General features: G+C 39.6%; 1 protein-coding gene across 1 annotated transcript in view; it reads right to left on the bottom strand.

The window, feature by feature from the left end:
- The window catches only part of CCDC102B (coiled-coil domain containing 102B), a 341519-nt gene extending 330770 nt beyond the window's left edge, over positions 1-10749 (bottom strand). Inside the window, exon 1 of the mRNA XM_007066708.4 lies at positions 10674-10749. The gene's annotated coding sequence lies outside the window, so the exon portion shown is untranslated. The remainder of the gene's footprint in view (positions 1-10673) is intronic.
- Between the last annotated feature and the right edge of the window lie 7471 nt (positions 10750-18220).

Raw genomic sequence — 18220 nt, 5'->3', positions numbered from 1 at the left:
TAATTAAGAGAACCAGATGTGACAGTATGTCCTTCTATAAAAAGAAGAATGAGGTTCTCATGACTCTAGGTTGTCTTTTCAGTCATGCACTGGATTACAGAGAGGAGTTTGTCCCTAATATTTTACTCTCAAATGCAGGAAACCAGGAGCATAATTGTAGTTACTTTCAGGAAACTTGAAAATTGAAATACACAGTGTTCTCTAGCACTGTATAGTCCATAAATTCTCGTGTTTTTTTTCCTTTTGACATAACAAACTATGAAATTAACTAGAAATGCAAAATGTTACATTCCTATAACACTTTGTGTATCTAATGATTCAATCAATTTAATAAACTAGGATTGCATAACATTTGAGATCACTCTATTCATTGAAGGCAGAGTACACTCTCATTGCAGGGGTTTTGGTTTGTGGATTTTGGGGGAGGCAGGTGCAAACTTCATTTATTTTATTCTAACACAAAATTTCCAATGAAACCAGCATCTACCTCTGCAACTGTCATTTCAGTAATGTGCAAAGCAGCTTTAGTTATTTAGCATGACGTGCCTTCTTTTCCTGAATGTTGCCTAATAGGATTATCTGGAAGTCAACTTTATGTATATTTTCAATTCACACCACATACCCAATATCTCTATTTTAAAAATATATATGTTCATTTGTCTTCCCAAGTACAGTAATGTTAATTCACTCTGATAATTAAGCAGTGAAGGTCCCACTCCTACAAGTTGCTAAGCACCTCCTGCGGATGTAAGAAGCAAGAAGCAGCCAGCAGTCAGCTGCACCAGCTGAGCAGAGGAACTTGCCCCCTTGCCCACAGGTGACCAGAGGAGGGGGCGGGGTGTTTACACCCAGTTCTGGGCTGGACAAAGTGAGCAGAACCCATACTCCTATCGATGGAAGCAGTTAAAATACAGGTTTCAGAGTAACAGCATTGTTAGTCTGTATTCGCAAAAAGAAAAGGAGTACTTGTGGCACCTTAGAGACTAACCAATTTATTTGAGCATAAGCTTTCGTGAGCTACAGCTCACTTCATCGGATGCATACTGTGGAAAGTATAGAAGATCTTTTTATACACACAAAGCATGAAAAAAATAGCTGTTTACTACTACAAAAGGTTTTCTCTCCCCCCACCCCACTCTCCTGCTGGTAATAGCTTATCTAAAGTGATCACTCTCCTTACAATGTGTATGATAATCAAGATGGGCCATTTCCAGCACAAATCCAGGGTTTAACAAGAACGTCTTGTGGGGGGGGGGGGGGCACAAATCAGATGTCAAGAATTATAACATTCGTAAACCAGTCAGAGAACACTTCAATCTCTATGGTCACGCGATTACAGACATGAAAGTTGCGATATTACAACAGAAAAACTTCAAAACCAGACTCCAGCAAGAGACTGTTGAATTGGAATTCATTTGAAAATTGGATACAATTAACTTAGGCTTGAATAGAGACTGGGAGTGGCTAAGTCATTATGCAAGGTAACCTATTTCTCCTTGTTTTTTCCTACCCCCTCCCCCCCAGACGTTCTTGTTAAACCCTGGATTTGTGCTGGAAATGGCCCAACTTGGTTATCATACTCATTGTAAGGAGAGTGATCACTTTAGATAAGCTATTACCAGCAGGAGAGTGGGGTGGGGGGAGAGAAAACCTTGTAGTAGTAGTAAACAGCCATTTTTTCATGCTTTGTGTGTATAAAAAGATCTTCTATACTTTCCACAGTATGCATCCGATGAAGTGAGCTGTAGCTCACGAAAGTTTATGCTCAAATAAATTGGTTAGTCTCTAAGGTGCCACAAGTACTCCTTTTCTTTTTAGTTAAAATACAGGTTTCATCACGATCCACTATGAGCATTACACTAGTTGTTCCTTTCTCCTGGGACTGAGAAGGAAATGTTTTCGCTCACCACCAGATTGTCCAAGGTCAGGTGGGTTTTTTTTGCTTTCCTCAGAGAGGATTAGGGGCTTGGTGGGGAAAATGTTGGAACTCATTAAGTAAGCTTGTGGCTGATGGGCACTGCTGGTACTCCATATCGGGGGATATGGTGATCAGATAGAATGGATTGGGAAAAGCTTGAAAGGAGCGGAAAAGGGGTGTTCAGCATTCCCTACGGTGTGGTGTCAGCCCCCCATTCTTTTATAGTCATAACCCTCATATGAAGGGGGCATGGCAGGGTCACAGCAGTGGGTTGGCTGGGACCAGGATGTGTAAGTGGGAGGGCTGATGGGTATGTGGAAAGGATTATGGAATTACCTGCACTGTACAATGTTATCTGCCAGGCACTCCCAGATATTTAAAAATAAAGTTGTGGACTAATTAAAGCTACATCCAGTACCTTCTGTCTTTCTTCCAGCATAGGAGGACAATGCCACTAGGTTCCCATCTGCATCTTTTGGGCACTTAAATACCTTTGTAGATCTGGCCTATAGAGTCTATAGTTCTACTGCAGGAGAATAAAGGATATTTTGAGATTCATTCTCTTAATGATGATTTACACAGATAACTCACCTTAATTACAACAAAAATCATTGGAATGCCTTAAAATATACACAGCACTCATAAGAGTAAAGAGGACCACAGCACACAATGTGTTAAGACTCAACTAGCAGAGCGGCCTTAAGAATGGCCATACGGGGTCAAATCAATGGTCCTGTCTTCCAACAGTGGCCAGTGCTAGGAGCTTCAGAGGGAATGAACAGAACAGATTGATGGACTGATCCATCCTGGGTTGTCCACTCCCAGCTTCTGGCAAACAGAGGCTAGGGAGACTCAGAGCAAGGTTTTGCACCCCTAACCATCCTGGCTAATAGCCATTGATGGACCTATCCTCCATGAACTTATCTAGTTCTTTTTTGAATGCTGTTTAGTTTTGGCCTTCACAACATCCTCTGGCTAAGAGCTCTACAAGTTGACTGTGTGTTGTGTGAAGTACTTCCTTTTGTTTGTTTTAAACCTGATGCCTATTAATTTCATTGGGTGACCCCTAGTCTTGTGTTATAAGAAAAAGAGAACAACATTTCCTTATTCACTTTCTCCACGCCAGTTATTTTATAGACCTCGATCATATCCCCCTTAGTCATCCCTTTTCCAAGCTGAAAAGTCCCAGTCTTTTTAATCTCCTCAGCAAATCCACAGAAGATGCACATGAGTATCTTATTTCACTAAGAATAAGCAGTAAGACTGAATTCCTGTAAAAAGACTCCAGGGAAATTTAGGACAAATATTTCAGATGTGTATCATTTGTAAAGATTAATATGTCTTTGGGTATGTCACTCATCACTGGCTTTAAGAGTTTTGGTTTATTTCCAAAAAAGGACACAAGCATTATTCGTAAGGGAGAAAAACCAGTGGTAAGTGAAATCAGTTAATAGAAAGCACATAGATGAGGTCAGCTGATCATGTTCATCCAGCAAACTTGTTACTAAAATTAACTTAAGTTCTGATATCATCCGAATCTTAGAAGAATTTGCAAACCCATAAGAATTAAACAAACATCTGGCAAGCCTCTGAAGTTTGAGGATTTGCCATGGTGCCCTGTTAATGTGTGGTTTTCTCTTCCCCACTCCTGCCCCATCCCATTGTTCCAATAAAGTCTAAAAAAACCCTGGCTTCAGTTGCAGTGAAGAATGCTCAGTACCACACAGGAGGTACTCAGCACTTCATTGGGGGCCTACTCCTGCCCCTATCAAAGTCTATGGAAAACTCCAAAAAAGATACAAGATGGGGTACGGCAAACCCAACCACAATGTTAATAGGGAGAAACTAACTTGAAGAGTGAAGGCCAAATTCTGTTACCCTTCCTTACACTCAGTAGCACCTTACTCAGGAAGCAAGCCCATTGGGATCAAGAGGACTAGCTGTGAAATAAGGTGCCACAACATGTAAATAATGGTGGCAAAATGTCTTAATTCAAGACACCGCTATGAACTGTAGTTAGTTTTATATCTCATTAGCTGTACAAGCCATTTCAAGATTTGTGAAGCAACACTGTTAAGATAAAATGATTTAAAGAAATCCTTACCAGTGATAATACCGGCATCTCATTATCTGAATCAAAATGAACACTAAGTTTCCATTTCACCATTCATGCTATTACTCTTTGCATTCAACAGGAACAGTGAATCAAACTAGTTAATTTCACTTTCATTCACTGTCATTTTTCTGATTCTCTTTTCCAAACACAATACTGTTTGTTTTCAGCACCAAATGGATGTTTATATTTTAAAGAAGGATTTCACTGAAATGTTTGTAAAATCATAAAAACAGTTCTGTTCTTAAGTTTTAACTTTTAAAACGTTGGGCCTAGAACTATTTGGCTGGGTGTCTTCAGAATATTTAATATCTGAAGGTAAATAATCTTAAAGAACCTGTCTCTTGTTATTTTGGTAATCATCTGATTTATCTATCCAAAGTGTGACCTACTTTCAGCAGCTATTACATATTATTTAGAAAAATAATAATCCTAGATCTCAATTCCACTAATGGATGATATAGTCTCAAAACATAACATGGAATGTTTACTCAAAAATAAGCTATTCCCCCATCCCCACATACAGAAAAGTAGAAATGCTGCTATAGCTCTTACTTGCTTGAGATCAGAACCTGTTCCATTTGGTGTGCAAATCTACTATGCCTTCTCTTTATCAATCTAAGAGATTAGGTGCCTTCGTCACTGTAAATATCTAAGCAGTGCTCAGATATTAAAGACAGAAAGATTTTTTTTTTCCTTCCTGACCTGTCAAAGAAATAAAAAAGCACACACATTTATCAATTTATCTAATGGTTTGCTTGTTAAATTTGTGAGCCAGAGTCTCTACTGCTTTTCACCTGGTGTAGTTATTTTCCCTCATGCAAAGTGAATGTAAAAGTGTTGCTGTCATACAGTGGCTGCCACTTGAGCGCCATCTTGTGGGATTAGATCACTGTGTGGCACTCTGCCTCTGTTTTGCCTCTCTTCACTGGGCACCAAAAATCCACCTCACTCTCCCTTTCTATTAGAGGCCAACAGAAGTGCTTACATTTTCCGCCATATGTGATGCAGCAGGGCTTCTCGTCATCTTAACAAGCACTCACTGCCATGACCAATCACCTTTAAAGTAAGTTGTTGTCCAAACATAACATAAAAGAAAAAAACAAAAAAAAACAAAAAAAACAGTTCCTCAGCTCACCCTTTGTCCTTGGGTTTTGTAGTCTCCCATCCCAGAGCCCTCTGGTAAGACTGCTTCTTCCAGGTTCCCAGTCCCAGCCAGCTTCCCTTCTCAGCCAGCTCTCATCCAACCAGCTCTGTTCCCTCTTCTGGAACCCTGGCCCCAGTGTTACTTCCTCATGCATCTGGCCCCTTGTTCCAGGGACCCACCACCAGAGTTAGCTTTACTCCTCTGTGGTACCTCTTCCCAGTTACATCCTGCTCCAGTCACTCTTTTTCCTGCGCTCTGAGAGGCCTTTATAGTCCCATGTGTAGCACTCTCCCCTTTAATTGGTTCAATTGGGCCCACCTACACTGTCACAGGGAAGTTGGGCTTAATCCAGTCACAGGAACCAACTATCCTCTGACAGTTGCCAAATCAGAATGGTAGCATTTTACCCCTTCCCCCACCCCCCTTTTGCACAGGTGTAAATAGCTGCATCACAATGTGTGAGGCAGTAGAGAATCAGGCCCTCTGTGTGAGAGAGAACAAATTAATGAGCAGAAGTTAATTTGGAAAAAAGAAGTTCTGAAGATGAGGTCTATAGTAATTTTTAACTATTACAGCGTTGAGAACAAAAGTCAGGTGTAAATAAAATAGCTTTTAAACATGAGTCTTCCTTCCCTCAGGAGCTTCTGTAACATTAATCACCATAGCATTTTGATGGTAGTGCTTAGTGTACCTGACATGATACCACCTCTAGGCCTCACCCATGATACCTAGTGCTGTCAGACCAGCATCTTATACCAAATCAAAATTCACTAAAGATTTGCTGCGAGTGTTCTTCAGAGATTACCTGTATTTTCATATAACTAGCTAGATGATTAGTACGTAAAGAAAGTACCAGAAAGTACAGTATATGCAAGATACTTTGAGTTATAGAGTGCTCAGAATGCTATAGGTCACTCAGAAACAGATGGTGAAACATCTAATGGAAAATGTGAACTCCCCCAGCTTCACCAAGCGTTTCTTTGAACACAATTCTTCCACAAATCAAAAGCAGACTATACATGCACACTGACATATTTCATGTTCCACAGTAACCACATGTCTTTAATCCTGTACTAAGGAGTTCTTCAGTTGCCTTCTGCAATCAAAATGTTGCCAGTGATATCAATTCTCAGTCTCATCAAAACCTCCCTTTCTACTATCTTCATATGACACAGAGAAACAAGTTACACAGTGGAAAAGCAGATATATCGAACACTAAAAGTATATGTGATACTATCAAATATAAGGGGAAATGACTATTACAAACAGAAGAAAAAAACGTATACAGCTGTTTAACCATCACTTATTCTTTTCTTACTGTGTGCTACCCAGAAGAAAGTCACTAAGGGCTAAAACTTGTTCCCAGCCCCTAGCCTGAATAAATATCCTGCACACTAATATCAAGGGTCTGATGCAACAGAAAGTATACTCTAGTCTACTGCCACTAGTGTAGCCTTAAGAAAATAGCAGTCATGCAAGTATAGCAATCTTTTTACACTGTAACTAAGTGATGAATATGCTTAATCATAGCTCTCTTGGCTCCTCCTATAAACCTTCTCCTGCAATGGGATGCAAGGATCCCTGGCAGAGCTATACTCCCTCATACATAGGTTTGGCATGAAAAAGAAGGTTTTTGAATGTATTGGAAGGGCAGGAAATGTGGAGTGGGCCACTCCACATTTCCTGTCTCCTGTCCTTCCAACACATGAAAAAGAAACGTTCTGAATGTAAAGAAGAGAGTGGGTTTTGTTCGCAGTGGCATTTGGGCTATTTGGTCATTTCTCTTTAGGGCCACATTAAAGAGTCTTTAGTCATTCTTACTCATATAGTTGTCCTATGGGAAAAGTTTGCAAGTCAACTGAAAATACAATAAAAACAAACAACAAGGGTTATCAGAATTACTAGGGTTAAACCAGGATGAATTTGGCACAATTGCTCTTTTTCACCTTTTATTTACACCAATCTAGATCAGGACTCCTTTACTGAAGTCAGTGGAGTTTTCCTATTCTGGGAGATCCAGATGGATCTATGGAATTTATGGATCTCTTATAGGTAGCAGTGTTATGTTTTTGGTGTATAAGAGTAATCCTGAAACATACAAGTCCAACCTGGTGTGGGGAATGTATTGAGTGTAATAAGCATTTTAAAAGCTCTGCATGTTCAAATTTTTTCAAGGTTAGGAAGGTTTCTTCGTTTCTGTAAAGAAGTGACTACAATTACATGTTATACTATGCACCCAGAGAAGGCTGGCGCATAATATTACATTGCATGTATTTTTAAAGATATCTTATTTTGTTAAGAATAAGTTTGTGAACAACAAACTAACAGACAGAATGTCTGTTTACCCTGTGTCTTTTTTGCAATGTAAAGGTAGCTGGAAGCAGTTGCTGCATATATTTGCAAGCTTAGTTTGAACATTTACTTTGAACCTGCGGCCTTCTGGGAAAACGTGGCTTCGTAACTGACTAGCTATGTTACAAGCATGTTGTTTAATTGTCCGAATGAAAATATATTTCAGGATTATTTTAGTGTAGAATTTGTTTTTATTAAAGCACAGTGATGAGTTACTTGCTCTTCTCACACACATGGGTTATTTGGGAAAAAAAAATGTTGGAAGGCAAGATTTCAGTTATTTTGGTTGACGCATCACAAGGCTGAGATGAGCATCTTCTGAAGCCTTCTTTTAATAATTCCAGTGGAGAAAATATGGGAAGTCTATGTTTAGTAGCCAGTCACATTCATATTTGAGAAAGACTTGGTGTAATGTGTATTCAGCAAAGGGGAAGTTGGAAGTCGGGGGAAGGAAAAAGAAATACAAAGACCACCACATGAAGAACAAAATAAGAATGAGGGCATAGAACTTTGAGAAAATTAATTTACAGTCAGTAACAAAGAAAGTGGAAACTGAAACCTTATAAAACATATTCTGGAATCATCCATATACATGAATCCTTCTTTGGAAAAAAAGCTACCTGCTTCTGTGACTGCTTGAATTTTGATGGACCCTGATTGTGCTCTGTATACAATATCTGGAACTCCCTCCCATTCACCTCCCCCACTTTACCAGAATATAGAGTTTCAGATAAATACAAGTGCAATTAAAATTCCTATCACGTATGAGATTATCACCATGGGATTATCCAAAAATCGCAGTACATGTACCACTGGTGAAATGAATTGGTGGAACATCAAGCTTACCTATCAACTATTTTTTAAGACGGAGGCACATGAAATCAATAGAGTTTGCAAGCCGCTGCTCTAGAGCGAGGGTACATATCAAGTAGGCTTAATTTAGCCCTTGAATATGCAGGCTTGCACTCGGGTAACCCATGTTGTATAGCCAACCGTGGTAGAAACTTTGTCTAGAGGTAATCAGGGCAGTGCTAATAAGGGAAGAGCCACAACCAGGTGACATGTTCAGACTTTTGATGACACTTGACAATATGACCTTCCTTAGCAGGACAGCCATCAGAGGATAGCAGGGCACCACTAATGTGAAAGTAGGTGTGAATTAAATCCAATATATTCCCAAATCCCAGTATGTACATTAGCGGGAATTATGCTGTGTACACATGATTTACAAAGAAAAGGAAGTGCAGAAAACTGAGGATTTGGGGCAGATTTGTTTTTGCCAAGAAGACCTTGTGTGAGCATTTATAAATTGTTCTAATCTGCTAGCTTTTTCATTTAGAACTAGCAATCGGTAAGTGATTTGACATAGATTTAGGGCAAATGGATAAAAAGCAATATTTAAAAGGAGGACAATACATAGGTGGGTTGACCCAACAGATTATTAGGCAACTCAAAACTGACACTATGGGACATGAACCACATTACACTAGGATATTTTTCACAGAAAGTAGTTGTCATTAAGAAGTCAGCATTTTCCAGAAGTAACCTTACAATAATATGAATGCCTCCTTCTGTTTAGGAGAGTAGATCACTAAGGCAATCTTCTCATCATGACCATTGGGCAGCAAAACTCTTTAGGGCAGGGAACATCTCTTACTATGATTCATGAAGTGCTACATATACTTGTGGAGCTAAATAATTAATTAGTAAACAAATATTAATAAATTAATCAATCCACTAAAAGACTGAGGCCCATCTATGGAAATAAATGGCAATAGATGAACTGATTTCAACATCCACTGGATTAGGGTCCCTAGTTTTTTTAATAAAATAAAAAAAAGAAATAATTTAAGAACGCTGGATTGAGTTAAAGACAGGCAGAAAAATATATAGGTAATAGGCTTGATACATCATTCTTTGCAGCCACTGAACTCCCATTGAATTTGTTGGAAGGTTTGAGTATGTAAAGAACACACAACAGGTCCCATTCATAATACTTAACATTTATATAGTGCTTTATATCTTCAGTGCACTAGGCAAACAATTGCAATAGCAGTGTTCAAAAATACAAAGTATTCCTAATGTAAGTTACATGAGAGCAAAACAAGTTACCTGCTTTTTATATCAACACTGACGATCGTGGGGAACAAACTAACATGGTGGTGATGAAAACAGTGAGAATGAAAAGATAAAAACCCAAGTATTCTTGTCATATCCGACAGATAGGCAGTTAGAACAGTCTGCTATATGCATTTATTAAATTGCTCTGCATTACTTTAGGAATTTGCCCCTTGGGTCCTCCCTGGTGACAAGTCGTCCACACACTCACATTCCATCTGGGATTCTACCATTTCAAATAATGGACAAACTGAATATCTTTGTCCATTGCCAACCTATCACATTACAACACTTCTCTGCTTTGTTATACCACACTTTAAAAATACAAACAAAAACCTCACTGCATTTCAGCCCTTATTTTTGCCTGTATCCAGATAGTTTTCAAAAGGAAATTAAAATCACAAATCTATCACTAGTTGCACATTTTAAATCGGAAACATTCCTTCTGATTACACAACTTCCTGCTAACTGCAACAGAAATTTAGTGTGAGCAGCGAACTCAAACAACACTATTCCCCTTAGTCTAAAATTTCTACACTATTGAGTGACATTTACAAAATGACCCAAACAGTACCAACTTTTCCTACTGTTGTTTTGAATTTATATATACAAAAACAATATAAGCCTTCAACATGCCATACTTAAAGTAACTCATTCAGATTTTTTAATTACTAATAAAGATAGATGGTTTAACACACTTGTGCTGTGCAAATTTATATTTTAAACTCTTATGTGGTTATGTTAAATAAGCATATTGTATACATACAACAAGACTAGGTATGTTTAATATGATGTAAAGATAAAAATAAACCAGTGGTGGTGAAATGGAAAGCAAAAGGAAGATAGGTAAGCACAATTTAATCACACACTCAGATACTCTTCTTTTTCATACCTAAGTATTTCTGCTATATATCTTATACTGCTTTCCACCCTCAACTCCCTGTGTGGGACCTACACACAAACTGTCCCGCAGAAAGATATAAAAATTAAAACAGTAAAACCACAAGACTATTAAACTCCCTTACCCTCTGGGCTCGCTGGGCTGCTCTTGCTGCTCAGTGCTACAGACACATGTGTAAACAGAATTTCCTGCATCCTTTTCTGATCTGCACAGTACTGGGGTCTCGGCCAACAGGATTATTTCCAGCATTAAGGCCACTCCACACTAACTTGACAAAGATCCCCATTGGCCAATACCACAACTTTTTAAATGCAAATCAGTTCCCCCCCCCAAAATATATATATATATACTATATATATATAAATAAATAAATACTTGGCTTATTCTCCTTAACTAAACCCTTTTCTCAGTATTTCTTCCTCCCCTTCTGAACTGCATATTATGGCCTGATCCTGCCAAGATGTATGCATGTGCTTAACTTTATGTATTATTGACTTCAATGGGACTGCTCAGGATTGGGTTCTATGAATGAAACCATGCCACTTCCATGGGTGTGGTTTTAAACATTTCTGGGCCGCGCATAGCTTCTTTCCCCCCCACATATCTCTGGCACATTTTCAGTGCTACTGTAATATACATAATTGGGATGGCTGCAGAACACCATTAACAAAAGTCCTCTGATACCTTAAATTATTAGAGATGTGAGAAACTAAATCTATTGTGAAGCTCAAAAAGTGAGAGCAAATTAACAAAAATAAAAATACAGACCCTGAAAGAAAAGTTTCATTTCTTTAGCATGGAATATCTTTTACACCAGACAAACAACAAATAGCTGGTGCACTAAAGAAATAAATGTTTCTTCAGTGGAATATAAAAGAATGAAGTTTTGTAATATTGGGGTTACACATGTAGGACAAGATTGTAACACTTCAGCTACTGCCTATAATAGAAATGTGCAGAGGTGCTGCATGCCACCATTGTGGGACCTTCTAGAATCATTGGGACAGATGCCCTCTACTGATGTCATTGAAATCAGTGGAGCTCTGACAAATTACACCATCTAAAGATCTGGCCCATTGAGTCTACTTCAGTCATTATGCCTCTATACAATAGTGCAACCCAGAGCAATCCCCAATGTGTCTTTTGGAAAGATGATTCCTGTTGATACCTAACAATAGCAACTCCTCCCCAAAACGTTCCCCCTTCACTCTCCCCACCTGTTTTGGGCACATTGATGTCAATAGGAGAGCTACATCCAGAACAGAACACAGCCAAAATTTCAGACTTGTGAATCACTAGTAACTTTTGAAAACCTTTGCCTGGAGAAACAATATACGACCAGTTTTTATGCATAGAAAACTCTGGCAAGTCACATGATTTTAATGGTGTGTCCATCTCCCCCCCCCCCCCCGCCCCAGGACCTAGGGGTTGCCGTAGAGTTCAAATCTCTTTTTTAAAAACACATAAATCATGTCACATTAGGTTACTTTATACACTATATTGCATCCCTTGGAGAATATTCAGAGTTCTGGTTTATAGTAAAGAAAAGCTAAGCTAACCACATACCTCTGTCAGATGAAAACACACCTGGAGACAGGATTTTCTTAATTGTGCTGCTACTTCTTACACCCTTTCAGCTGCCTCCAGTCACCAAACACCCATCACCCCTCCTGCCCCAGCCTTCATTCTGTACACTGCCAATTTCCACTATTTAACATTAATTTGCTTGTAAAAATCTGAAGGTATGTATAGTGCATAAGCACACTACATGGTATTTCCTTGCTGCTGTTGTAACTCATCATCCATTCCACCACTCCTGCTATCCCCCACCCACAGCAAACACACACACACCTCTTATCCAGAAAAAAAAAAAAAAAAGAGAGATAGACTTTCCCTCCACATCTTGTTTACCAAGAGCCTGATCTCACAGCCCTTACTCAGGCAGAATTCCGATTGATTTCGACAGAAATTCAATATATTACCTTTCTTCAAGAAAAAGATAAAAGATTACTTGATCATCAGTTATAAATATCTACATGAGGAGAAGATTACTGATATTTGGGAGCTCTTTAATCTCACAAAGACATATCAAGATCTTATGGCTGGAAATAGAAGCGGGACAAATTCAGACTAGAAATAAGGGCAAATTTTCAAGTAAGAACAACAAACCATTGGAATAATTTACCTGGGCATATGGTGGATTCTCTGTCACTTGAAGTCTTTAAATCAATAGAAATAACAAAAATACCTAGCTCTTATTATTGTGCTTTTCATAACTAGATCTCAAAGTGGCTCACTATCCCTATTTATAGATGGGAAAACTCAGGCACAGAAGTGACTTGAGTTTCCCCAAGCAGGCCAGTGCCAGAGCTGGGAATAAAACCCAGACCACCTGATTCCCAGTCCAGTGCTCGATCTCTAGGTCACATTGCCTCACAATTCTTGATACAAATCAAGATTGGTCACTGTCCTAAGAGGTATGCTTCCGCTCAACCAGAAGTTATGGACTTAATGCAGGATTCACTGGGTGAAGGTCCATGGCTTCATCATGCTGGCAGTCAGATTAGATGATCGTGATGGTCCCTTCTGGCCCTAAAAATATACTATTGAAGTACTGACTGATTAACTTTGATGGGAGTCCTGCCTAAGGGTTGAATCCTGCAAATTTATGCATGAGAATAGTTCAAGTGAATTCAGTGATCAGTAACTAAGTAAGGTTTTTAAGATTAAATTTTAGGATTGTGAACTCTTCAAGGTAAGCCACTAATACTAGTTCTCTAAGATGCCCAGCATAACCATGTTGTTGCATTAATAAATAATTGTAACCCCTCTGCCAAATGAAGCCAGCAGCCACAAGGGCCAGATTCAGTATCTAGAGGTTCCTTTTCAACAAACACAAAACCAGCTCGAGCCCACACCCAGTGACTAGGGACAATTACACACCACTCCCTGGGTGCCTCTAAGAGGCAATAATTCCTCTCTCACAAGCAGAGTCTGAGTGTTGCAAAAACTTTTAATAAAAGGAGGGAATTAACTCAGCATTAATTTGGGGAAACACTGCAACTAGGGCTCATAAACACAAACCATGAGCAAAAGACCCACCCAAAGTAAGTTGGGCAGTGTCCTTTTCCCCTCAGGGTCTTAAGTCCAGCAACCCAAAAATCCCTTTAACATGCCTGTCCCTTCTCTGTACCCCACTCACAGTTGCTATCCTTTGGCCAGTGCAGCCCCAGAGTTCAGAGGTTCATCTGCAGAGCTTACCTCCCACCCTGTGTGGAAGGCAGGGGTGTGGAAGGCAGCAGTAAGGAGGCACCTTACACACTACACTGTTCAGGCACTCACTCATCAGCCCAACAGCTAACTGCTATGCCTCTGCAGGGCTCTGCTCTAGGCCTCTCCATCAGCCTCCCTGCTAGCCAATTGCCATGACTCTCCACCAGCTACCTGCTCACCAAGATGTCTTCAGAACCCCACTCATCCACTTAACACAGCTCTCAGTGATTTCAGCTGTTAGCAGGGGAGTATCTTGCAATAGAGACACCATCCTAAAGTAGATCTAATACTTAGACCTAGGTATCAGTAATTTTAACTCTACAGCATGTAACAAGACTCTCAATTGCATCTAAAATAGCTCTTTTACTATACCATAGAGAAGAGAAGTCAAATAGTGTCTAGAACCATCAAACTAAACAAAACACCAACACCCACCCTCAACTCATTGGGCTTTGGAACCCATGTCCCCTGCCTAGCAAGTGCTGTTGAGTTGAGGGTGAATCCCTCCATTGGGGTATGCCAGGTTCAGTTCTGCTGCCCTCAGTTCACACAACAAGGATAGCAACCCTTTATTACTCTTGCCCCTATAACCAGGAGTCTGGGGATCCAACACTAGCCACAAGTGATCATTTGGACAAGTAGTCCCATCATGCTGAGCACCTAGGCAGGGTGTGTCCATGCAAACGAGATCAGTTTCTGAAGTCTTTTTCCACAGCTCACCACTAGATGTCAGGAGAGAGCTTATCCAAACTCTGCTTACAAATAAGGAAAAATGTAGCAAGTGTGTTGCCTTTAGAATTTTTATAAGCAGTCAGGAGAATAATAAGGGCAGCTGGTTTTGTTTGTACTTGACAATATACATTCAGGTACCCTATATTTAGACTGATGTGGGCACTTTCATTTGGTCTGAAGTTTACAACTGATTGTGACAATTGTGAAACATTTGACAACACCTAACACATGAAGTCCACTTTGATATAAATGGTTAATTTGTCTTTCCAGAAAACCCAGGTATTTGGTGCTTTTGTAGTAAGTCAAATAATTATACACTCACCAAAAGAACCCTTCTGCCAAGGTTAAGAATTCTTTTTTTAAAAGTAATTCATACAAAGAATGTTTGATTAGAAGTGGTATATGTAACACTGATTGTTTGGACCACATGCTTTGACTGATAAACATGGTGGTAGCAGCAAACTGGACCATTGCTCCTCAGGCTAATGTGGTATGGACTCCCTTTGATTCTAGTACATTTGATTCTTGGATGTATGTCAAATTATTCCTCCCCATAACCCTTAGGGCAAATCATGCTAGTCAATCCATAGAGGAGTATTAACATGATGTGAAAAACAAAACTCTGAAGTCCTCAGTGCTGAGAACCAGTCCCAGGGCGTTACAAAGGAAAAGAGTTGATCCACCCAAGGATTATTAAAACCAGTGAAAAGAATTATTTAATGTGTCTTGGAGGAGCAAGCTAGGTCACATCTTTCTCAAAACAACAGAAGTCAACATCCACTGTACTGATGTAATTTCTGTAGCAGTCTCAAGTATTGAATTAAATTACATTATAGCTCATTCCATTCAAAAGAAACCAAAGCCATACAGTTCAAGCACAGGGCATAATAAACCAGAGTATACATTTTACTAGCTAAATTAGAAACACATATAGCATGGCTTTTAGCCCCAACATTGTAACCTTCTGGAAAATCCTTATAAAATAGTTTCCCAAGATGAGAATAAAATCTTTTTCAGCCAAAATAACTACTATAATTCCTTTTCATGATGATTCTTGGACACTGTGGCCTGTTTGTAATCTCACAGTGGTTTTATAGTGATAATTCCTTTCAGAAGTTACTCCTGATTTAACAGCAGTTTAATTCACATCAGAATTCAAATCAATACCTTTCAATATCTATTTGACAGAAGGATTCAGAATCAATGCTTATAAGCAATTGCTTCCTAGTGGATAGCAATGTAATTTTTTTTTCTAGGATCCTTGTTTTCCATGAAAAAGAGTCAAATTATCCATAAGAAAAACATTTTACTGTCGTTAAAAAAATTTGAATTTTTTTTATCCTAAGTCATTTATAATACTCACTTCCTTCAGCAATTTCAAAAGGAAACATTTGCTAATATTACAGTCCCATTGGATCTGGACAAAGGTCCTCTGAATTAATAGTCCTAGCTTCTGGTGTATCCCCAGGTATCCAAAGATAACATTATGGGATATTCATGAGGCCCCTTCCAAACTCCCCTTGGGTTTTCTGGGATAGGGGATGATCCAGGTCAGAGTATTAATCCAAATCAGATCTTCCCATGATTAGTTCAAGAATGTTCAGATCCAAGAATTTGTTTTGACTCATTGTGGTTGTCCCCCTGCACAATGTTAAAATTTGGACTTGAGCTTCCTCAAGATTAAAGACTGCTAATTTTCAGCAGCCCCAAAGGGCTATTACAACAGCTAGGTATGGCCAGGGCAAAAGAATCCCCACCCCCCACCATCCCAAGCACACTCCCTGCAGAAGATGGAGAAGGAATCATTTTGGTGGCACTGTGACATCTCTGATGACCCTAGTAAGAAAGAGAGATCATCCTGTCTCTGGCTAGGCTGCACTCCAGTCACCTTTGCACAAGTAAAAAGGGGCAGAGCTGTGCAACACATTATCGGATCTGCAGCATTTTGCGCACACTTTGAATGCATTTTACCACAAAGTGCAAGGCAGTGAAGAATCAGACCCAGTGCATAGATTAGGCAGTTTGAACCAACAGAAAATAAAATGGTTCTTTGTATTCCATATTTCAATGTTGCACAGATTAAGAACCAGCAAGATCGTGATGGTGACAAAAAGTCATTATCATTTCAATAGAAGAATAAAAAACAGGGTTTTTTTGGTTGGGCGGCACCCTTCTCTCTCATTTGTTAACAAAAACAATAATAGTGTAGCCTATCTACTGTAGTTCCTAAACTCAACAGGGTGAACAAGAATGGAGAGACTGAAGCCTCCTCTCTGATTTGCTTAACTTTGTGTGGCTTTGGATCCAGTTTAAACCCTAATATTATTTTAACATTGTTTCTTTTATATAGCATGGCTTATTTCAGCCAAAAAATAAAAAAAGAAACAACCAGCCAAACAAAAACAAAACAAAACCAAACCCCTTGCCTATGATTTATTCCTAAAGGGACTCTAATATCTCTAACAAGTTCTCAGGGATTAAAAGTTGAAAGCAGGCTATGAGTTATGTGAATTCATATGGCAGGATTTACATACATAAATAATGGTGGTTATTCATGTAACTCTTCCTCTCTTACTCGGGTTTAAATGCAGTTTTAAATAAAATTTATGCCTGACAATTACTAATTTTAAGTGTACTCAAAACAGACCTCAAATATCTTGAGTTAATGTGAAACAATTCTTAGGCCATTGCAGTCAAAACAATGCACTACAGAGAATAGTCTCAATCTCCATGGAAGACAACAGCCCTTGAAACTCTCCTAAACACTCTAGGTTTGATAATTTACTGCCTGTGTTCTTCTGTAGCCATTTACACCTGTGTAATCAGCACACACAGATGTAAGGCAAGAAAAAAGGCAGTAGAGACTCAAACCCTTTACGAGGAAAATCTGGCATCCTACATTTGTACTCACTTAGGGTATGTCTACACTGCAATGTAAGCCCAGGGTTAGGGGCACTTAAGTCAGCTGTCCTGTATTAGGGAACCAAAGGATTGAGCGTCTACATTTTATTGTAACCCTATGCTAAGGCTTTTTTAGCCCATGCTAGAACCTAGGGCTCTGGTGCCTATACTGCAGTCCGCAGACCTGAGTCAAAGTAGCCATATCCAGAGTCCCTAATGCACCCACCCTGAATTGTGTCCACTTTAGCCCTAGGATCGTGATGCACCATGGGAAAACTTTATTGCCCATCCTAGACATTACCAGGAAGTAGCTTGCTTTGCAAAAGGCTTGATTGGTTCGCTTTTCATTGCAAACCCATGAGGATTTCTGACAACGTGCTTGCAGATCAGTGCTCAGAAGAAAATGGGTTAATGCTGTCCCGAGCTGCTGCTATTTGAAAAGGTGGGGTGGCTTCCATTTTCAATAGAGTGGATTGCAGATTGTTAGGATAGAAAGGACTAAAGAAGTTGTCCCATGGAATTGTGGCTGACTCCTGGGACCTGAGTACGGTTGCCAACTTTCTAATTTCACAAAACCAAGCCCCCTTTCCTCCGTCGTTTGCTCTCTCTCACCCTCACTCACTTTCACTGGGCTGGGCAGGGAGTGGGAGGGCTGGAGGGCGTGAGAGCTCTAGCTGGGGGTAAGGGCTCCAGGCTGGGGCCAGAAATGAGGGGTTCAGGGTGCGGGAGGGGTCTCCGGGCTGGGGCAGGGTTGCCAACTTTCTA

This window comes from Chelonia mydas, chromosome 2 (assembly GCF_015237465.2).
Source record: "Chelonia mydas isolate rCheMyd1 chromosome 2, rCheMyd1.pri.v2, whole genome shotgun sequence".
NCBI classification, from domain to species: Eukaryota; Metazoa; Chordata; order Testudines; family Cheloniidae; genus Chelonia; species Chelonia mydas.
This window is presented reverse-complemented; position numbering and strand designations above follow the sequence as displayed.